Genomic DNA, 21,677 nt, shown 5'->3' on the forward strand with positions numbered 1-21,677 from the left:
AGCAACAGTGTTTTGTGTTGTGTAGGCTCCTTTAGATACCTATTAGGTCCATAAATTACCATACAGCATATGTGTGTGTGTGTGTGTGCTGCCGTCAAGTCGCTTCCGACTCATGGCGACCCTATGAATGAAAGTCCTCCAAAATGTCCTATCTTTGACAGCCTTGTTCGGATCTTGCAAATGGAAGGCCGTGGCTTCCTTTATTGAGTCAATCCATCTCTTGTTGGGTCTTCCCCTTTTCCCGCTGCCCTCATCTTTTCCTAGCATGACTGTCTTTTCCAGCGACTCTTGCCGTCTCATGACGTGACCAAAATACGACAGCCTCACCAAGACCACGGTTACACAGCCCGGATCACCCACAAGAACCAGCGACAGCCTCCGTTTAGTCACTTTAGCTTCTAGGGTCAGTTCAGGCTTGACTTGATCTACAACCCACGGATCTGTTTTTTGGGGCAGCATATATTCAACACACCAACAGCGGCCCTTTGTGGTTGGCCAAGGACAGCTGGACAGAGAAAGGGCCCCGTGACCTTCAAGAGCTTAGGGCCTCGTCAGACCTCAATCCGGCCCTGCTGTGGGGGGGTGGGGGGTGGGGAGCTGAAGCCCGCCGCCTTTCCCGCCACCCCCTCGCCGGAGCAGGTGGGGTACCTGCAGCTGCCATTCCCCTGTCGGGCTGCAGGTGGCTCCCTCGCTCGGGCTGGCGGCGCCTCCTCCTCCTCCTCCGACGGACCGACGGAGCGGTGCCTGCCGCGCACGCAGGGCGAGGGGAGGCGGCGGAGGGGAGCGGCTGCCGGGCTGGGCTGGGCTGGGCTGGGCTGGGCTGCCCGCGACCCGGGTCCCTCGCCGCCGCCGCCGCCGCCGTGGGGTGCATGCCAGGGCGTCCCCGGCTCAGGGAGGGCATGAGGAGCCGGCGCGCCTGGAGGAGCCGAGCTGGGCGAGACCCCCGCAGGTAAGCCGGGCCGGCCGGGCGCGGGGAGGCGGCCGCTGCTTCAGTCCCCCCCTCGCTGCCCGGGGACCGAGGCGCGCGCGGGGCGGGCTTCCCCTGGGCGGCGAGGGGACCCCGGCTTGCTTTTTTTTGGGGAGGGGGGGAATCTCCCGCGAGAAAAAGAAAGGGCCGAGCAACGTCTGGAGGGAAGCTGCCCTCGCCCCCCCCCCCGTTGCCTTGGCTAGCGGTGGGGTGGCGAGAGGCGGAAATGGCACTTCCTTTTCCCCAAAGAGGGGAGGGTGGCGAGCCAGGCCGTTCCCCTGCAGGTGGCCATCGGGGGATGGGGGGGAGGGAGTCGTGTGCTGGAATGGAGTCCTATGCAAGGCTAATCCCGGTTGGGTGGCCAGCTGCCTGGAAAAGGGGGTGGGGATGTGTAGGTGGCCATGCTGGTCCCTTCCACTGCACTGGGCATAGGGCAGAAGCGGCAGGCTTGGTTCTGTACCACCCCTCCGCTTTCAGTGCACGTAAGAACATAAGGAAAGCCACGCTGGGTCAGACCGAGGCCCATCAAGTCCAGCAGGCTGTTCACACCGTGGCCAACCAGGGGCCCCTAGGAACCCCCCAAACAGGACGGCTGCAGCAGCATCTTGCCTGTGTTCCACAGCACCCACGATGATAGGGGTGCTCCTCTGTTCTTGGAGAGAATAGGTATGCATCATGACTAGTATCCATTTTAACTAGTAGCCATGAATACCCCTTTCCTCCCTGAATATGTCCACTCCCCTCTTAAAGCCTTCCAAGTTGGCAGCCGTCACCCCATTTTGGGGCAGGGAGTTCCACAGTTTGACTATGCGTTGTGTGAAAAAATACTTCCTTTTACCTCTTTTGAATACACACACTTAAGCATGCGGTTATGGGTGCTAGTGCCCTGACCTGGATGGCCCAGGCTAGCCTGATCTCCTCAGATCTCAGAAGCTAAGCAGGGTCAGCCCTGCTTAGTATTTGGATGGGAGGACCACCGAGGAATACCAGGGTTGCTGTGCAGAGGAAGGCACCGGCAAACCACCTCTGTTAGTGTTAGTCTCTTGCCATGAAAACCCCAAAAAGGGGTCGCCATAAGTCGGCTGCGACTTGATGGCACTTTACACACACACACATATGGGTCCTAGCAGGGTGTAACTCTGTTGAGGGCTGCTCTGGTAGTCCCTTTAAAATTGGGGGACCCTGCTAATTTCAGAAAGAACCTATTCACGTATAGGTCTGGTTACAGCTGGGGAGATTTTTTATTGGGGTGTGTGTGTGTGTTCGTTTTGCACTTGCTGCATTCAGGTCAAAAGCAGCATTGCGAAACAGTTTTGATACAATCTCACGCATTCCTCTTCTTACCAGCCTCTGCATCTGTAGCTATGAGATCAGGATTTTTTATTTTACAAAATACAGCCAAATTTGCATTCGGTATACGATTTTTTAAAAATATACATAACTGCAGCCAAGAACTCTTATTACTATATAGCATTCATATAGCATAGTCTTCCAGATACTTCACATACATTATTTCAGTAATCACTACAATAATCTTGTAAATGTGAGTATTGCCCCATAGTACAGAAGAGGGAGGAGAACATAAGAAAAGCCCTGCTGGATCAGACCAAGGTCCATCAAGTCCAGCAGTTTGTTCACATAGTGGCCAACCAGGCGCCTCTAGGAAGCCCACAAACAAGGAGACAGATTTAAGGCCACCTAGTAAGATATGAACCTGTGACTTCTGACTTAATGTTGACACTCATTAGCCCTATTTACATGCTTAAGTGTGTGTGTTGAAAGTGGAGGAGTGGTGCAGAATCATGCTTGCTGTCTCTGCCCTGTATGTATGTTAAGTTGAAGGTATCAGCATAGCCACATACACAGAAAGCTGTGCTCATAAACAGTAGAATCCTAAGCAGTCACACCCTTCTAAGACCATTGACTTCAAAGGATTTAGAAGGGTGTAACTCTGTTTAGGGCTGCTCTGGTAGTCCCTTTAAAACTGGGGAACTCTGCTTCTTTCAGGAAGAGCATATGCACATATAGGTCTGGTCACCGCTCTTTTCACAGATTTAGTGGACGCATGTTCCATTTATGGCAACTGCATATGTGCAGACTGTATGTTTATGCATGGAGAGCTATTCTCACAATCACACAGCCACTCGTTCAGTAGGTCAATATGACTTGGACCCTGTATTTTTCATTCTGCTGGTCCCCAGTTATATTCAGATATTTACACAAGCCAGTTGTGTGCTACACTAATGTAGAAGCCTACAGAGTGATGTTGAAGCACTTCAGCTGAGCCTGTGGGATTTAGGAATGGGGACGGTGAACACCCCTTAATCCTGAACAGACTGAATGTGTGAGTTAGTCACTACAGTACCCCAGCTTTAGATTTATGATCTAAAGAATCTGGCGTGAATGCCATCCCCAATGTGACATCTTTTTTAAAAAAAACACCTAGTATGTATATAGTGTTTTGCTGGAAGACTTCTTAATCCCTGGTGGTTTGATAAGAATAAAACAGTATCACAGCCATTTCATCAGATATTGGTCATGGTAGCATCTTTTGCTAAGTGGAAGGGGTGGATTTAGAAAACTAATTAATCAAAGAGATCTGTAGAAAGGCTTTTTGGTGCATTCTTTCCAGCAGTAAGTTTTTAAAAATTTTTAAACTGATTAACTTAGTTATACATCTTTTACATAGCAAGAGGCTTTGTTATGTAAATTATGTGGAGTTTGGTTGTGGCTGTGATAGGGTCTCCAATAAACAAGCGCATGGTATGCTTTCTCTCATTTTTGTTTTAGGTGATTTTGAGTGAAAAGGTGTCATGATCTTTGCATTGGTTGTGTAGAATAACAGCAGTGTTCTGTTGGCTGGTTTGAGAAACCTGAGGTGTAGGCGAGTGATGGCTGGAATGGGGATTTAGTACTGCATAGTGCGGCTAAATCTCTACTCATCCAGGGAGACAATCGTTTAAATCATTTACAATAGTTTAGTTGCTTTGGTGGGTCATTCCCCTCCCCCAGTGGTTTAGTATAGAATGTTAAAATGCATATTCTTTATATTTCTTATTTTCTTCATCTTGGAAGTAGTCCTCTAAACTTGGTCATCTTTGTTTAAAAATATTTATATCCTGTTTTTCCCCCCAATCGATGGAATTCAAAGCAGCTTACGTCATTACAACCAGCTAAAAGTTCACAGAAGTGCAGTACAAATAAAAAGATGAGAAAGACAATTTCCATGTTGGGAACTAATTGAGCATGGGAGTATCCCAAAACTAAGGCCAACTGGTAGGTTTGATTTCCAAGGTGGTGCTTAGACCTGTGGCTTCCACATCTATATCCAGTGCTGTCCTTAAGGCAGAACAAATTTGGTTTTTTAGCTTACCACATGAATGCAAAACTGATGTTTGGATCATTTTATTAATTTTCTGCCTTCAGATTCATGTGTATGGGGACTGCTAAGGCAGAACTGTATATTCTGTGTTTGTTACATAGAGCTTCTGTCAAAAATGGCATCTCTATGTTATTATCTCCTTCTACGCTGTATAGTAAAACTGATCCTGTGTCCTAATGTTATCCCATTATAAATCTTCTTGTTCTAGCAGCAGCTAGTTATGTGGAACTGAAGCACGGGTTATTACTACTCATTGGAATGGGGGACCGTTAGCATGGAGGGGCGCTCTTTTTTGCAGCAACCCTGTATTTCTCATAGAGCCTTTAGGGTTGTATCAGACATCAGTAAATTGCTTCACCTAGAGTGTCTCCAGGGTAGCAACTAGTAATTTTAAATCAAAATTTATCTAATGATTTCTGAGTCTGAAACGTGGAGTCGTATCAGTGAATGGTTTATGGGACTCTACTTTCTTTTTACATTCTTACATTGCAGAACAGAGTTAAGGCTATCGAGCTGGCTGGTGAATACAGAGATTGCTTGGTTTGGAATTCCATTGCTTTCTGGTGTTTAAGTAGCCTTAACTCTATACTTAATGATTCCCCCACCCTGTTGATCAGTATATGGCGTTTAGGGGCATCAAAGTGAAACATTAATTTAATTAAAGTCTTACAATATCCCTGCTGGGTTGATACAGTGCATGAGTAATTATTTGTTTTTATGGTCCAATAGGGTTGGCAAATTACTTTTTGTACACATGCGACTGGATTGTAGAAGGGCAAAATCTTGTCAAATAAATAGATTTGCACAGGTTCGCATAAGATTTTATATTCTTGGAAGTTTGTATCTTTCAATGAACCATTACCATGCAATTCAGCAATGAGGAGGCAAGGGGACTATTTCAGAATAAGTATACTGTAAGGCGGACTTAGAGAGGAGTCCATCTTCTCTTTGCAGTACTATTGTGCAGGATGAGAAGAAGATGTGATGGAGATTATGTGCAAAGAGAAGTCATCTTGAGAACATCTTGGTAGGAGGAGGACATTTAAAATCGCAGTCAGAAAATCTGGGGAATCTCTTAATATCAATTTCATAGCCCAGTCCTAATAAAAGCTTCCAGTCATAGTATTTGGTACTGTGACTACCACAGTTCTGTTTTGAATTTGTGGCAGTATTCCTGATCTTTGTGTAATGATTGTGTTATTTGTAATACTAACAATCTTGATCCCCTTCTTTGGAAAGTTTTTTAAAAAAAACTTTTAGGAGAAAGTTTAAGAAAACTAAAATATTTTTTGTAAATTTATAATTTATTTGGTATGAAAACATGCAGGTACTGATGAAAATCCATTTGCAACAACAATTTCCTGAATCTTTAGGAGGAACATCCCCATTTTTTGGAAAATAAATATTTTTTCTAGGCTGTATTTAAAAAGGTAAAGGTCCCCTGTGCAAACACCGGGTCATTCCTGACCCACGGGGTGACGTCCCATCCTGACGTTTACTAGGCAGACTTTGTTTGCGGGGTGGTTTGCCAGTGCCTTCCCCAGTCATCTCCGCTTTACCCCCAGCAAGCTGGGTACTCATTTTACCGACCTCGGAAGGATGGAAGGCTGAGTCAACCTTGAACCGGCTACCTGAAACCAACTTCCGTCGGGATCGAACTCAGGTCGTGATCAGAGCTTGGGACTGCAGTACTGCAGCTTATCACTCTGTGCCACGGGGCTCTAGGCTGTATTTACTGGATGCAAATTTAGGTAAAAATCCATGATGGATACCGGTAACAGCATTTGATCAAGGATTAGGAGGGAGGAAGACAGCATTTAGTTTCCTGAAAGTTAAAACTCCTTTTAAAAAATCCCATTATTAGCTTCTGGGGAAAAAACAACAGTGATTACCTTTGAACAGAAGGTGGTTAGAATATAGTATCATACGTAGAAAAAAGGACCAGTTGGGTAGCCATGTTAGTCTATAGCAACAAATTAAAATTGGCACCTTAGAGACTAACAGTGTATTCCAGCACAAGCTTTTGTAAGTCAGAGTTCATTTCATCCGATGAGGTGAGTTCTGACTTGTGGCTCTGTTGCCCCAGAACACTTGCATGGATTATCAGTCGTTTACAGCAGACTTGTGTGTACAACTTGTGATCTAGCAAGGTGGATGCAACCATGAATTGTGGCCCTCAGGTACTTGACAGGTTTCTGTTTTGTCCCAGGTGGGCAGAAAAAAAGAAAAGGTGGACTGCCATTCACGGTTTGTGTGCAGAGCTCAGTATGGTCAAAACTTGTACAGGCTTATTCTTAGGCTGGTACCCTAGAGCAGGAAGGTGACATGTCAACTAATGAAACACCAGTAGTATTTTATCCTCATTAGGTTCGATACTAGTGATAGATGATATTTTCTGCTTACTTGTGTTCTAGTGACACGTTTAATATTGTTCTTTTAAAGTCAAGGCTTTGTGGTCTATTGATTTGAATTATAATGACTCAAGTTAAAAGCATTGTGGGATATGGTGCTTGGCTCATATTTGTTTTGTGGTATGCTTGTTTGCGCTGCTTTGCATTTGAACATTTGTGTATGCGTCTTTCTCTTGTTACTTCTCCTTCACTGGATTACTCAGCTGATGCATATTTAAAATTTGCATGTTGTGTTGAATTTAGGAAGACAACAGTATTAAAATTATGCCTGTTTGTGCAGAAAGTATCCTGTAGACACTGCTCCAGATGAGGCTAGATGTATCTGATGTTGTCATTGTAATGGACAGGAGGCTGTTCTGCCCCTGAGAGGGGTCACTCAGCTGTTCTACACCTGAGCCTATGAGAGTGCTGTTGCAGCATCCAGCCACTTTTCATAGGGGTGTGTATGTGGGATCATAGAATTATAGAATGATAGAGTTGGAAGGGACCACCAGGGTCATCTAGTCCAACCCCCTGCACAATGCAGGAAACTCACAACTGCCTCCCCCACCCCACCCCCCAGTGACCCCCTACTCCATGCCCAGAAGATGGCCAAGATGCCCTCCCTCCCATGAACTACCCAAGGTCATAGAATCAGCATTGCTGACAGATGGCCTCTGCTTTAAAACCTCCAGGGAAGGAGCACTTAGCATCTCTCGAGGAAGTCTGTTCCACTGAGGAACCGCTCTGTTAGAAAATTCTTCCTAATGTCTAGACGGAAACTCTTTTGATTTAATTTCATCCCATTGTTTCTGGTCCGACCTTCTGGGGCAACAGAAAACAACTCGGCACCATCCTCCATATGACAGCCCTCCGAGTACTTGAAGATGGTTATCATATCCCCTCTCAGTCTTCTCCTCTCCAGGATAAACATACCCAGCTCCTTCAACCTTTCCTCATAGGACTTGGTCTCCAGACCCCTCACCATCTTTGTTACCCTCCACTGGACACGTTCCAGCTTGTCTACACCCTTCTTAAATTGTGGTGCCCCAAACTGAACACAGTACTCTAGGTGAGGTCTAACCAGAGCAGAGTAAAGTGATACTATCACTTAGTGTGATCTGGACACTATACTTCTGTTGATGCAGCCAAGATTGCATTTGCCTGTTTAGCTACTACATCACACTGTTGTAAGGGAAGCTCCGCAGCAGTCAGTTTTTAGATCTGCAACCTCATTCCAGCAGGACAAACAAAGATCTCTCTCAAAATCCTTTACAAACCCAGTAGAGAAGGACATTTTTTAAAATGTACGTCTCTGATTTTATACAGTTTTATCAAATTAAAAGAGTTATTGAAGGAGTCAATTGAGTACTTTGTTTGCCCAAACTTTTTCTGCCCTCTGTGTCCTCACCCTGTCAGTTCTACTTGTACAGTCTAGTTTTTACATATCCTTAATAAGTTGAAAAATGCAGAGAAAAAAGAACCTGATCTGTATTTAAGGCTGAGGCTTTTGTGATTCAAGTGCAATTAAAACAAACAAACAAACAAACAGGCATTTGCATTTAAAAGAATATGCTGAATTCCACTTACTCCGCATGTTTTAGTAGTAACTTATAGTTATGTGATCAGCAATTATAGTTTCTTGGCACCATCATAAGGTAACGCATATAAACATTACTGTACTTTGGCAGTTCCTTTGTCACACTTATTCTCAAGGCATCAGCTTTAGCTAACACAGGCATGCATAGTGCCCGGGGGAGCGGGCGGGGGGTGGGGGTGGGGAAGCTGCTGCCTTTATTGCATAGTGGGATCAGAAAATCCTGACTGTCTTGGCTTAAAACCAGATAGTTGGAGCATAAGAATACATGAATACAAGTATTGTGAGTATGTGTGTGTGTTTCCATATTTTCACAATGTGCAAATATACTAGCGAAGCGGCTAGCTCCAAGTGCTAGCAGTACAGGTGCAGCTGATGGTTTAGCATAGCATTAGGGACAAATTCACTGCAAATCAGCAACGGGAATGAGAAAGCAGACACTATGCCTGTGAAATGACTACTGTCTGCAGCTGGACAAAATGAGAATTGGTTCTTGTAGGTTATCCGGGCTGTGTAACCGTGGTCTTGGAATTTTCTTTCCTGACGTTTCGCCAGCAGCTGTGGCAGGCATCTTTAGAGTAGTAACACTGAAGGACAGTGTCTCTCAGTGTCAAGTGTGTAGGAAGATATAGTCAGAAAGGGGTTGGGTTTGAGCTGAGTCATTGTCCTGCAAAAGTAATGTGCTAATCATTGTCCTGTAAGTATCAAGATAATGTGCTAATGACGGTGTGGTATGTTAATATGGAATCATTGTATCCTGAAGTGATCTGTTAATGTGTGAAGTCCAAAGCTAATCTCCATGGCTATTGTTGACTATTATCTTGAAACTTACAGGACAATGATTAGCACATTACTTTTGCAGGACAATGACTCAGCTCAAACCCAACCCCTTTCTGACTATATCTTCCTACACACTTGACACTAAGAGACACTGTCCTTCAGTGTTACTCCTCTGAAGATGCCTGCCACAGCTGCTGGCGAAACGTCAGGAAAGAAAATTCCAAGACCACGGTTACACAGCCCGGATAACCTACAAGAACCAATCAACTCTGACCGTGAAAGCCTTCGACAATAAAATGAGAATTGGTTCATAAATTGGTAGCGTTGCTTGAAGGAGTATCCTTTGAGAAATAAATATGGGGGGGGGAGTTTAAAATCTATTGTGTTGAAGTATTTAACAATTATATGTCTTCTCAATTCACTACCCACACTGGCTACATATTGACACGAGACAGCTTGCTTATGGATTCTTACACTGACTGTAAAATATGGCCTGTGAGGAATATGGCTGTTGCATATGCCTGTAGGTTGTTGTTCTAGTACACAAAGGGCCTTTTGAGGAACAACTGTAGCTAAATGTGAAATGTGTTCCTTGGTCACAGTTCTGCTATTGAGTTTGAAAATCATTTCTTCATCCTGGACTGAAATTGTCTACCCCTTTAGTCTAAAGCCTCATAAATGAAAGATACTATTTAAAAGCACAGTTTTACATTCTTTGTATAATAGAAGTGGGTTTTTTTTTGGTATAAGGATAGTTTTATTGTGCTTGTTGTCTTTCTGGGTTAAGCTGATTTTTCTGTGGCAAAATGCAATGAATGTGAAATGACCCAGTTTGTCTACTTGTAATAAGAATGCCTTTTTAGCTCATTTTAAATGAAACGTTATTAACCTGTTGTCCCCATATCTTATATGAAGGATGTATTAGGCTGTATTTGCTGTAAAATCTAATTGCTGCAAAATACATTCTGCAGAGAAAAAATATGAAACAACAGACTGAAACATATGGTAGCTTTTGTTCCTGGAAAAACAACAAAAATGTTGCAAATAAAGATTAAAATATGATGATGTGAATTATGGGACAAAACACAATGGTTGCATTTTACTGATAAAACAGTGCAAACTTGTTCATCCTTTAGAAGGGTTCGTTTTGTTTGCAGTATTGAAATACTGAAATGCACATAAAATAGACAAACCTGGGGACTCCTCAGGTTTGCAGGGGGGGGGGGATGAAAACTTATAAAAAGAAGAGGGCTCCCTCCAAACAGAGGAACCTGGCCTGGCAACATTCACCCTCAGTTGTGTGGGAGACATTGGAGGAGGAGGGGAAGCAGCAGATTGAGCAGCTGATTCCAGAAGAGAAATGCCCGCTGAGATCTCAGTGGCTATTTGAAAGGCTGCTAGGCACCCACAACAATATTGTTCAGCTTTCTAAGCCTTGTTTTCTGTAACTTGGAGGTCAGAAGATCTATGGAAAAGGTTCTGTCTCCCTCTCATGTCTTAATGGAAGTGGACTTGCTGGGGACAGGCATGGTGGCAGCTACCAGAGACTCACTATTGACATAGCTGGGACTGGCCTGCTGGTGGCTATTCAACTCAGCCACTCTTTTCCCAAGGAGAGGCTGCCAGGGGGAGGGGAGGAGGGAAAGCTGAAGATGGGGGGCAGATAAAGGTAGTGTGGCAAGTGGATGGGAAGGAGAGAAAAACCAGGGAAAGGGGACAGATTATGGGTGTTACCAGAAGAAGGAAGAGAGAAGAAGTGAGGGAGGGGGATTTAGGGGGAGTTAGATGTTTTTCCCAAAAGCCCTTGTGGGTCTCTGCTTTATGTAAAGTTTGTCTCCTAACTATAAGTGTTCTTAGATTGTAGTACAGATGCTCATGGGGCATGAATTAAGTGGCACAAGATAGCAGTATTGTATTTTGCGGCATCTCATTGTTTCAGTGGGAAGCTAATGGTCAGGGCATTGTAGACACAAAACCAAAAGGAAGAAGTACATTGGATTATGAAGTATCTCGCAGTTTCATTAAAAATATTGTTTCTGACAACCAGAATGCTGTTAAATTAAAACATCTGTCACTGTAAAGTGAACAGACTTTATAAGCATACAAATGCATTTTTGACACCATAACAGGCCTCAGTCCCCTGCCATTGCTTGATAGGGTGGTGGTAGGGAAAAGGGGGGCAAAATGGCATCTGGCATCACCATGATGTCACTTCTGGCTGCATGACCAGAAATGGCGTCACTGTGTTGTGTGGTGCTCTAGAATCCCTCTGAAACTGTAGGGCTTGTACCACAGAGTTTGGGGGGAGGTTCTAGACTCTAAAGTGTCCTGCATTAGTGTGACGTCATATCTGGTCGTGCAGCCGGAAGTGTCTTCATGACGTCCCAGGATACCATTTTGGTAAGTTTCTGCCTCCCCCAGTCCCTACACCTTGATGTAATGGTTAATGTGTCACACTAGAATGGGTTTATATCCCCACTCAGCCATGAAACGCCCTGTGTGATTGGGGTCACTCATTTTCTCTCGGCCTAACTCATCTCATTATAGTGGGGGTAACATGGCGAAAAAGAGCTGTGTATGCTGGCTGGCATGAGGTTCTTGGGGGAAGAGTGCCATAAAAATATAATAGAATTTTGGAAATGATTGTAGCTATTTCGCATTGAGAAGCAATCTTTTTTTACCTGTTCTTGACACTTTCCCAGGAAGTGATTTGGACCGCTGTTTTTTGTTTTATCTTCCTTTCTTATTATTGAATAATACTGCCTTTGTGTTTAAAACCATGCTTAGTGTTTTTGGAAGAAAGGTATGTTTGACCTTATATCGGAAATTGGTTGAAGAAATTGCCCACTCAGGGACCGACTGTCGTTAAATAAAATCATTTCTGGTAATACAATGTGTTTGAAGGAATATGAAAGTAATCATAGGGAAGATGAGAATAATCTTCATGTCTGACTGTATTCAAGATGTCAGTTTTGTTGAGAGCAGATATGTGAGGGACAAAAGAATCATGAGTGAGGGGCTAGTAATTTGTATGCAAATGTAATGGCAATTTAAAAAAATGGTCTTCAAGGCCTGCAAAATGTTTTGTGCCATTATTTGTCCTTTGTTTGCCATTGTTTGTTCTTATGTCAACTGCTATGCTTAAAATATAATCCCCACTCACCTCCTTGAAAAGTAAGTTTTTAGAGCTGCAGTCCACTAGCATTTATTTTACTTAGGGCCAATGAACATCCGCATTGTTAAAATAATGATTTGAATGAATTCATTCGTGTCTTACCGAAACAATTAATTTCTGTTTCTGATGCTGCATTTAAATATCATGACAAGCCACAATCAAATTCCAGTCAGTCAGGAACACAGTTTGTTGCAGATTTTTAAAAATATTGCTTTGGCAGCGGCTGCCACCACAGCACACGGATCTTCACTACGTCACGTGATAAAATTGAATTAGAAAATCATTAAAATCAATACACCTCCCAAACATGTATCATTAAAACAATTTTTAAAAGAGTTAAAATACATACAAAATAGTTAACACCCATGCAAAACATACAAACATTGGTTGGGAAGGGGGGGTTATTGAGGGAATTGTGGTGGTAGGCTTTATTCTCAACCTCAAATCTCCAATAGTTTCTCAGCAACCTTGCTGGGCAAAAGCCTACCTGGCCCCACCTACTTTCTAAACACAGTGCAGGTACCAGGAAAGGTGTTGGCAAGCACCATGGTGCTCACAAGCAACACATTGAGGACCCCTGGACTATCCAGTTGTATGTGCATAGATGTGCACACCTTTATTTGAATGCATAAAGGTTAATGAGTGTGGACAGTGGCAATAGTCCCATTCTGTGGGGTGAGTAGGGCTACTGTAAATGTGTTGGTTTCATGTTGTATTGTGTGTATTGAGTGTATTATATGGAATAACAATAGGCATAATTACTGTATATTGCATATACCTCTGTTGTAATATCTTTTAGAACATTCCGTAAAAAGGCAAGATATAAAACTGATATTCTAACTATTTGAATACTATATTCTTGTTTTTATCACCAACTGGTAAGTCTGTCTTGTTGCTGGACCTTTCCCCAAGTGGCCAGTTGGTAAAACAGTTGAGCTGGCTTCTTGGACAAAAACCTAATGCCTAATAAGTCATTAATCTGAGTTATTTCACATTACCCTCTCGTTCTGAGTGTTGCGGTTTTTTTAAAGTCATTTAAACTAGAAATACATCAAGACATTGAGAGTTAAGATTTTCTCGATTCCTTTAATACAGTGGTTCCCAGAGTGGGCAGTATCACCCCCTGGGGGCAGTGGGATTACCTAGAGGGGCACTAAGAGGTAAGGGGGCAGCAGGGGGACACTAGAGATGGGCCCCTTCAACTGTGTTGTTGGATAGGGTAGGGGGCGCTGAGGTTGAGTTTGTGGAACCAAGGGGGCGAAGGCCCAAAAAGTTTGGGAACCACTGCTTTAATAGAATTCGGGAAAGTATCTCTTCACTCATTGAAACTGCAGTGTTTTTATTCCTGTTTTATAATTTGCATATTTTACCCTTTGCATTGCTATATAGTTTGCTTCTATAATCCTTTGGAAATTTCTTTTGGGAAACCATTTGGAATAGAGCTGTATAAGGGAAAAAGAATGTGATCCTATGGGAAACACTTATCCTTCCAACACAGGAGACTAGCCTTATGTTTAATGAGATCTGTGTCTTTGGGAAGTTTATTATGGCTAAGTTTGATACACTTCCAGTTAGAGCATATAATGTCACTGCTCAAATCACCTGTAGGTGGGTGGTCTTAACAATGCTAAAAAATTTTAATCACTGTTATATAGAGGAATCAGTTTTAAATTAAGTTGCCATTTATATGCAGCTTTAAAATTATCATGAATAACATCTGACTTGCTTTTAGTTCCAGATTTCTTTTCAGAATTTCATGTATGAAGATGAAAATCATATCTGAACACTGTGAATATAATGCTTCAGGCTAAGCATGTGACCTTTTCTCACTTTAAAAACAGTTTTCAAGCATTGCCATAGAAATTGGAGTGAGGGAGAGATAGAGATTTGTGTAATTTAAAAGTCCTATTTTCCTGTCCAAAAGTAGATGTGATGGCCCTGTTCTTTTATCAGTTGTATTGCTCATAGTATGAATTTTTAAAATCTCCTTTCTGTGGTTCTTTTGCAAACTTCTGTTCTGAGTGAAAGCTTTTTCATGCTGTTAATATGAAATATTCAGCAAATACTCAATTTAAACTACTGGGGATGGGAAAAGGTTGTTTCTTCCAATAGTAGAAGTATTTGCTCCTGGGCAACTGGTATCCTTACACCTACGTAGTTTTTCAATGTGCAAAGGGTTTATAATAATGATTTCATTTATTCCTGCCCTGTAGGATGGGATATTAATTTTACATATGTACTCTGAGAACCCCGTGGTGCAGTGGTAAGCTGCAGTCCAAGCTCTGCTCACGACCTGAGTTCGTTCCCGACGGAAGTCGGTTTCAGGTAGCCAGCTCAGGGTTGACTCAGCCTTCCATCCTTCCGAGGTCGGTGAAATGAGTACCCAGCTTGCTGGGGGTAAAGGGAAGATGACCGAGAAGGCACTGGCAAACCACCTTGTAAACAAAGTGTGCCTAGTCAGTGTCGGGATGTGACATCACCCCATGGGGCAGGAATGACCCGGTGCTTGCACAGGGGACCTTTACTCTGAGAGAACCTGGTTTTTCAAGTTCACAGGAGTACAGGTTTCTGCAGGGACTTGGATGTAGGGGCCATTCCAACACTTGGTTCACTACATCACATGGACTACAATGCAGCCAATGGAGGAAGGAAGAATAATTATACTTTTAAGTAGAAAAGAGCAAGAGTCCAATAGCACCTTGAAGACTAACAAAATTCCTAGTGTATGAGCTTTTGTGGGCCATAGCTCACTTCTTCAGAACTTTTAAGCTAATTTTAGCAGAAACAGAAACATTAGAAGAACATTCTGACGAAGGGTGCTTTGATGCTCAACAGCTCATACTCCAAAAACCTTGTTGGTCTCTAAGCTGCTACTGTACTCGAATCTAGGTTTACTTCCATCAGATCACTAGAAAGAATAAGGGGAAAATGAAAGGCACTTCTGTTAAGTGCAGTGGAAGCTTAGTTTTCTGATAGGGGCTTGTATCATGAGCCGTTCTAATGGAGAAGTCATACACAGTTTCTGCCCATTGTTTTCATTTGGTTTAGCCTGGAATAACTCTGCATAGGATTGCACTGTAAGCGACGTGTAAGGAATTGGCCAACCCTGGCAAATTGCCTGCAGTTCTACCAGAACCTTATCCTGGTCAAGTTGGCTGGGCTTAGAATTAGGGGCTCAGATCCTATACCTTTGTTCCACGTGCACTTTTCTGTGTCTCACTGGCTACTGAAACTACTGTTTTGTTTAAAGGAGAGTGATTCTGGACTGCTGTATGTGCAGCATCCTCAATGTTTCTGTTAGGTGAATGTCTGAACAGCCAGATGGCTGTTTCATTGAATTCAAAAGCAGCATTTCTATTTACTTCTGTGGCAAAAGTTGAAAGATGTTACATCTTAATTTCAGCTTCATTATATTTTACTTAGTGAACATTCATGCTGACGAATTAACATATAAATTAAATGCATATTCAGACTGTAGTTCTTCAGCCGAAATTACTATTCATAATAATCAGAATGGAACATTGATAATCAGACGGGATACTTGTGTGAATAGATTCATCAATCTTATGCATATGCGGCTGATTAAAACTGCTGTAAAGACTATGGAACCGTTATCTTTTACTTAGCGTCACTTTAAATTAAGAAACCTGATATGCCAGCATTATACAAAATTTATTGTAGAGAGTGACATGACCAACTTTAATATTGATTAGGGAAATTTTAAAAACTGGGAGAAACTGAATTACTTTTCTCCACATTTAAAGTGTCAACAGAAAAATCACACATTATGGAATATTTTCTAGTTGTTACACTATTTTCCTATACACCGGGGATATTGATCTTTTGGGACTACCTGCAGCATGAAATTGTATGACATAGAAAAACCTATACTGCTTGATATAGCTGATTGTATGAAGTGGCCCCGTTTTTGTTCTCTGTAAAGTACATTATTGGGCGAAAACGCACGGTCGCTTTATCCCCCTTTAATCCCTGTTTCAGCCAGGATTCGTCCAGGATCAAACCCATGCGTTTCGCCTAATGTGCGTTCGATCCTGGCTAAAACAGGGATTAAAGGAGGATAAAGCGACCATGCGTTCTCGCCCAAAGTTTCTCTATTTATGCTCGTTTCCTGGACTTATGCCCCCTTGTAAGGCGTTAACCCCTTATGACAGCTGGGAAGCTAAAACAGACCTGGAAAAAAAAGCACCAAGGAGGTCTATGTACTCGTGATCAGGTTGAAGGAAGTAACTGGCTTGAATCCTGCAACCTTTTCTATAACAGCATTTTCATAGATGCAGCAGTGACTCGAGAGGAGGCCTGCACCTTCTCTCAATGTCTGATGCCTTGGATCCATCCAAAATGGGCTGCAGAGGATGACATCCCACCTTGGATCTTGCTGGGGAGGTGGCTTGGGAGGGCTGTGGTCAGTGCGGCTCAGAGGACTTGAAGCAACCATGCGGAGTCCACGCTTCTCTAGCCATCCAAGTTCTCTAATGCAGCGGTTCCCAAACCTTTTAAATCATGGGGCACTTTTCAGAAGAAAAATTCATCACGGAGCACTAATTTTCACCTAGCACCTATATACTAAACTGAATGACGTTAGTATTTATTGGGTTTTATATATTTGGTGACTGTGGCAGGGGATAGAAGGTAGTCCCCAGGTTCAGTCAAAGAGGAACATCCCATTCAAGAGCTAACAACAAATTTAGAGTAAATTAGTGCGCGCCCCCCAATGTCTAGGCATGCTGAGTCACTCTTAACATTCCCTCTCAACTCTGTATGCCGTTGAAGTTCACAACATTCCGGTTGTCACGCAGGCCTTGGTACTTGTCTCTTGGTAGCAGTTTGGTAAATATGTCCGCTATCATTTTCTCAGTGGGAAAGTAGTGTAGCTTGACGACCCCTTGTCCCTGCAAGGCCCTTACGTACTGGTTCTTTATTCCAAAATGCTTTGTTCGTGCACTGTTCTTTTCTGAAAGAGAGAGGGTTATATGACTCTGATTTATTTTCTAGCATTTGAACTGGCAAAGGTTCTTTAATTCCAAAGTCCTCCAGTAACAATATAAGCCACTCTAATTGTCTGCACGCTTCAGAAGCGAATACAGATTCGGCTTCAGTAGATGAGAGGGCAACAATTTCTTGTTTACAACTTGCCCAACTAATGGCATCACCCACATAGAAAAATACACAGCCACTAGTAGATCTTAGGTCTGATCTTTCTCCAGCCCAGTCTGCATCAGCATATCCCAATAGTGTGGGGTTATTAGTTGCTGGCAGCCTCAGTTTAAAGTGTGCAGTACCCGTTAAGTGCCTCATCACCCTTTTAACTGCAGTCCAAAAAAGATTTTATTTTCCTTATAGATAACAAAAACATTTAAAAGAAACATATAACAACATAATACATCAAAAGAGAATAAAAATAAAGTATATATTGATATGATGAACAGTAAGTGATAAAATAATAGTAATAGATCTAAGCATAAATTTCTACAAATAGTTTTCAAATACTGGGGGATGAATCCATATATAGTTGTCACTTACCTATTCATACAGATGGTTTCTCCTGCTCCTTAAGCGGAAGTGCAATCCCACCAGGATTGGCTGAGTTACTGACTATGTAAAACCTGGGGAGGCCCCCAACTTGTCTGCAGATGGACATCTTTTATTGCTTTATTGATAGTCACGGAACCATGAAGTTCTCTATGAAAACAAATGGGCATTTCTTGAGAAATCATGTGTGTGTGTGTGTGTTGAATGCTGTCACCATGTGGGGAAAACTAGTCACTGTCTTGTCCTCCTTTTTCGCCGCCAGCACCCTGGGTAAAAATTTAGCCCCCCTATGTCATCCCTCTCTCTTGTGAGGTCACCCAAGGCCAATGCCACGGGGGTGTATTATTTTGGCATGCCAAGTGTCAAGGTGGATAGGTAAGGAAATGTGCACACTCTAATTAAACAACTTTATTTCTACAAGGCACAAACTCAGGATACTACAAGACAGATCTAGGTGTACTATGCAAAATAAACATAAGGAAAGTTACTAACAAGGTACTTACAATTCATGGCATATCTGGTCTTTGTTATTACATGATGCCTTCTCCCTAGGCACATATGCAAAGTTTATTAGCATCATTCCACCCTGTCATCTTTCGTGACAAAATGCACACAGGAGAGGCAGCCCCCCAAAAGGACCAACCAACAACTCCCTCAAAACAAAGGGATAGCTCCCCTTTTCGGACGCCTCCCCACATGGACTCCCGGTGCCTTAGCCAATCTGGCAGGTGGCAGGTGCTGGTGCTCAAGCCCGCCAGAGCATGGAGGTTTTAACACATCAAAGAGCTTGTGTGTTTCCCTGTCAGAAGTAAAGGATGGTCTGTATCCAGAGAAGAGCACCTTTCCCACATTCTCCCAGTTACAGAGACACCAGTGTGCCTCTCCATCACTATAACTGCCACAGCATCTCTTGCCCATCTGCCTCTCATCCACAAAAGGGGTTATCCTCCTATCATTCTCTTCCATCCCGTTCTCACTTCTGCCGTCATCCTTCTCCATCTTGAGTTGGGAAGAGACCTTGGTATCCATCCAGATTGCTTGTAGCACCCACCTAGTATTTTAACAGATTTGGTAAGAAACTATGAATTAATTTTTGCAAGTAAAAGGATGTTTTAAGTTGTGATTTTAACATTAATACCATTATAATGGTAAATACCAAAAGTTGCAATCTGCTTTTTGTTTCTTCTAAATTACACAGAAGTCCGGTGGGACCTTTCATAACTAACAGAATTTATTCCAGCATGAGCTTGCATGGTTCAGAATTAGTTTCTTTAGATCAGTGGTTCCCAACCTTTTTTTGACCAGGGACCACTAGGACTTTTTTTTGTTCGGTGCAGGGACCCCAAGGTTCAAAATAAAAATTCAGAGATTTTGAAAATAAACTTTAATCATAACTGTTAAACATTAAACTTAGAATAATATTTGAATATGTTTTTTATAATAGAGAACTTTTAATTGAAAAGATTAATTTATTATGGTTTTATAACTTTGTTCGCGGACCTTAATTTAGTTCTCGCGGACCCCTGGGGGTCCGTGGACCCCAGGTTGGGAACCAGTGCTTTAGATGGTACAGTATTTTCTAGAGTGTTGTAGAATAAAAGTGATCCATTCATTTTAATTATAAGAGAAATATAAATTGGGTTACACCTGTTACTTGCTCTGTGTTCTTTGGAGGAACCCTGTTGTGATTATGCAGCCTGTATCATGCTCTGTGATGCCGTAAAAATATGTCATTGACCTGACACCTATATTGAGCATCTGTACCTCCCACACAAAGCAATAAGAAGATGGCATCTCTGAAATTAGACCATATATCTTGAGGATTTGTTCTTCATCTAGATGAAATAGCTTTTGTAGTCTTAAGAACTGATCTATTTTCCAGTGATCCAGGCAGAATGCGTTTCAGGACATAAGGAAACAAACACTTTAGGCTAATTGGTTCTTGTAGGTTATCCGGGCTGTGTAACCGTGTAACAGCCCGGATAACCTACAAGAACCAATGAACTCTGACCGTGAAAGCCTTCGACAATACTTTAGGCTAAGTTTAGATTTTAAGGAAGGTGGTTCATAGCACAGCAGAGTACTGTTTTGTTTTTTAAATTATCCTGTTAAGGGATGCTGCTGATTTCCTCCTTAAAGATGAACTTTGAGTATAATGGGTATTTATATATTCATATATATTCATATTGGAGATTGTGTGGAGCAGTGATAGGAATTATGAAAGTGAATGTGAGAGATATAGGCTCAAATCTTCAATGAGCTCAGGTCTTGCAAACAGAGGGCTGTGGCTTCCTTGATTGAGGCAATCCATCTCATATTGGATCTTCCTGTTTCCCTGCTGTCTTCAGCTTTTCCTAGCACAACTGTAGAAAAATAATAGTTGAGCAATATATCTGTGCCCTCACCTGGCTGGCAACCCTAATAATGTCGCAAGTCATTCTGAGTTCCCAAGAAAAGCAGGCTGCAAGTATCAAAATGAATGAATGAAGCAGATGTTCCAAAGAGCAAGCATTCATTACTGGTGCTGGAGCAATTGCATGCTTTGTATGACAAAACAAGGAGCAACAAGTAAAAAAGGACAAAACCCTGAGGCTATGGTGGCTGATCTCTATAGGCTGGAGATCAGTTGTAGTCTCCCAGATCCTAGGCTTACTCTCTAAGCGTTATACCATGCTGCCTGTCTTTTTGTTATGTGTACTTAGTCATGTTCACTGGAACAGCTATTCATTTTAGTTGTTTCACTTCAGTTCAGCCAGTCGCTGTGTATACCTTTTGTTTTGATGTTTCTAGTATTTTGATCACTTGATCTGCTTCTGTATTTATGTTGGTCTTTTGTTCATTCAGAGGCTGCCATGCTCATGTGCTCTAGCATTAAAAATGCTCCCTGGCTGGTTTTGGGTGTGAAGAAAGTAAATAGAGGCTATTTTTTCCTCCCTAAAGGCAAATAGAAGCAGTTGGTGTTTCCTGTACACACTGGAACTGTTTAACATCACCCGTCTATCATTACAAAAATGATAACACAGAACAGGAGCCTGATAACAGTTGGCCAGATATTGTCGAAGGCTTTCACGGTCAGAGTTCATTGATGGTTGTAGGTTATCCAGGCTGTGTAACCGTGGTCTTTTCTTTCCTGACGTTTCGCCAGCAGCTGTGGCAGGCATCTTCAGAGGAGTCCTTCAGTGTTACTACTCTGAAGATGCCTGCCACAGCTGCTGGTGAAACGTCAGGAAAGAAAATACCAAGACCACAGTTACACAGCCCGGATAACCTACAAGAACCAATATGGCCAGTTGTTTCATAAATAAAATATGTTTGCTTTTTAAGCACGTAGTGTGACAAAAGTAATTCGCAAAGCTTCCTATTTCAATATAAAAGACCAATAGTGTGCTTGCAGTGTATTACCTAGTAAATTTTAGCTTTGCATATACACTGTACTTCTGCCTGGAAAACCTGAATATGTCCAAAGAATTTGGCTGTTGGCATAAGAGTTCTCTTAAAATTTGCTTGCACCAATTTATGTTCATGCTGAATCATGTTCATTTCACTCAAGATTAATTGCTTCATTCTTTTGTACAGCTAAGTGGTTTAAGAATTCAAAGTGGATGGGTCGAAATTAGTTCCTCCGAACCTTAACATCACAAAAGCATTTGTTATATTGCAATAGCTTATTTGATGGTGAGAGTGGCTTTCTTCAATAAAATGAAACTGCTCCTACTCTGTGCTGTGATTAGATCTATATTATTACTTCCTTGCAGGTATGTTCTTGTGTCAGGTTCCAAGAAAATGCAGTTCAGTATACTGGGAATAACTACTATTTCTTTTCTAATTTTTGCAAA

The 21,677-nt window shown here is 42.4% G+C and overlaps 1 protein-coding gene across 1 annotated transcript in view; it reads left to right on the plus strand.

The window, feature by feature from the left end:
- The first annotated feature begins 895 nt into the window (after window positions 1-895).
- Window positions 896-21,677, plus strand: part of PTPRE (protein tyrosine phosphatase receptor type E) — a 128,457-nt gene continuing 107,675 nt past the window's right edge. Inside the window, exon 1 of the mRNA XM_056849382.1 lies at window positions 896-949. The gene's annotated coding sequence lies outside the window, so the exon portion shown is untranslated. The remainder of the gene's footprint in view (window positions 950-21,677) is intronic.

This window comes from Euleptes europaea, chromosome 5 (genome assembly GCF_029931775.1).
Source record: "Euleptes europaea isolate rEulEur1 chromosome 5, rEulEur1.hap1, whole genome shotgun sequence".
Lineage (NCBI taxonomy): Eukaryota > Metazoa > Chordata > Lepidosauria > Squamata > Sphaerodactylidae > Euleptes > Euleptes europaea.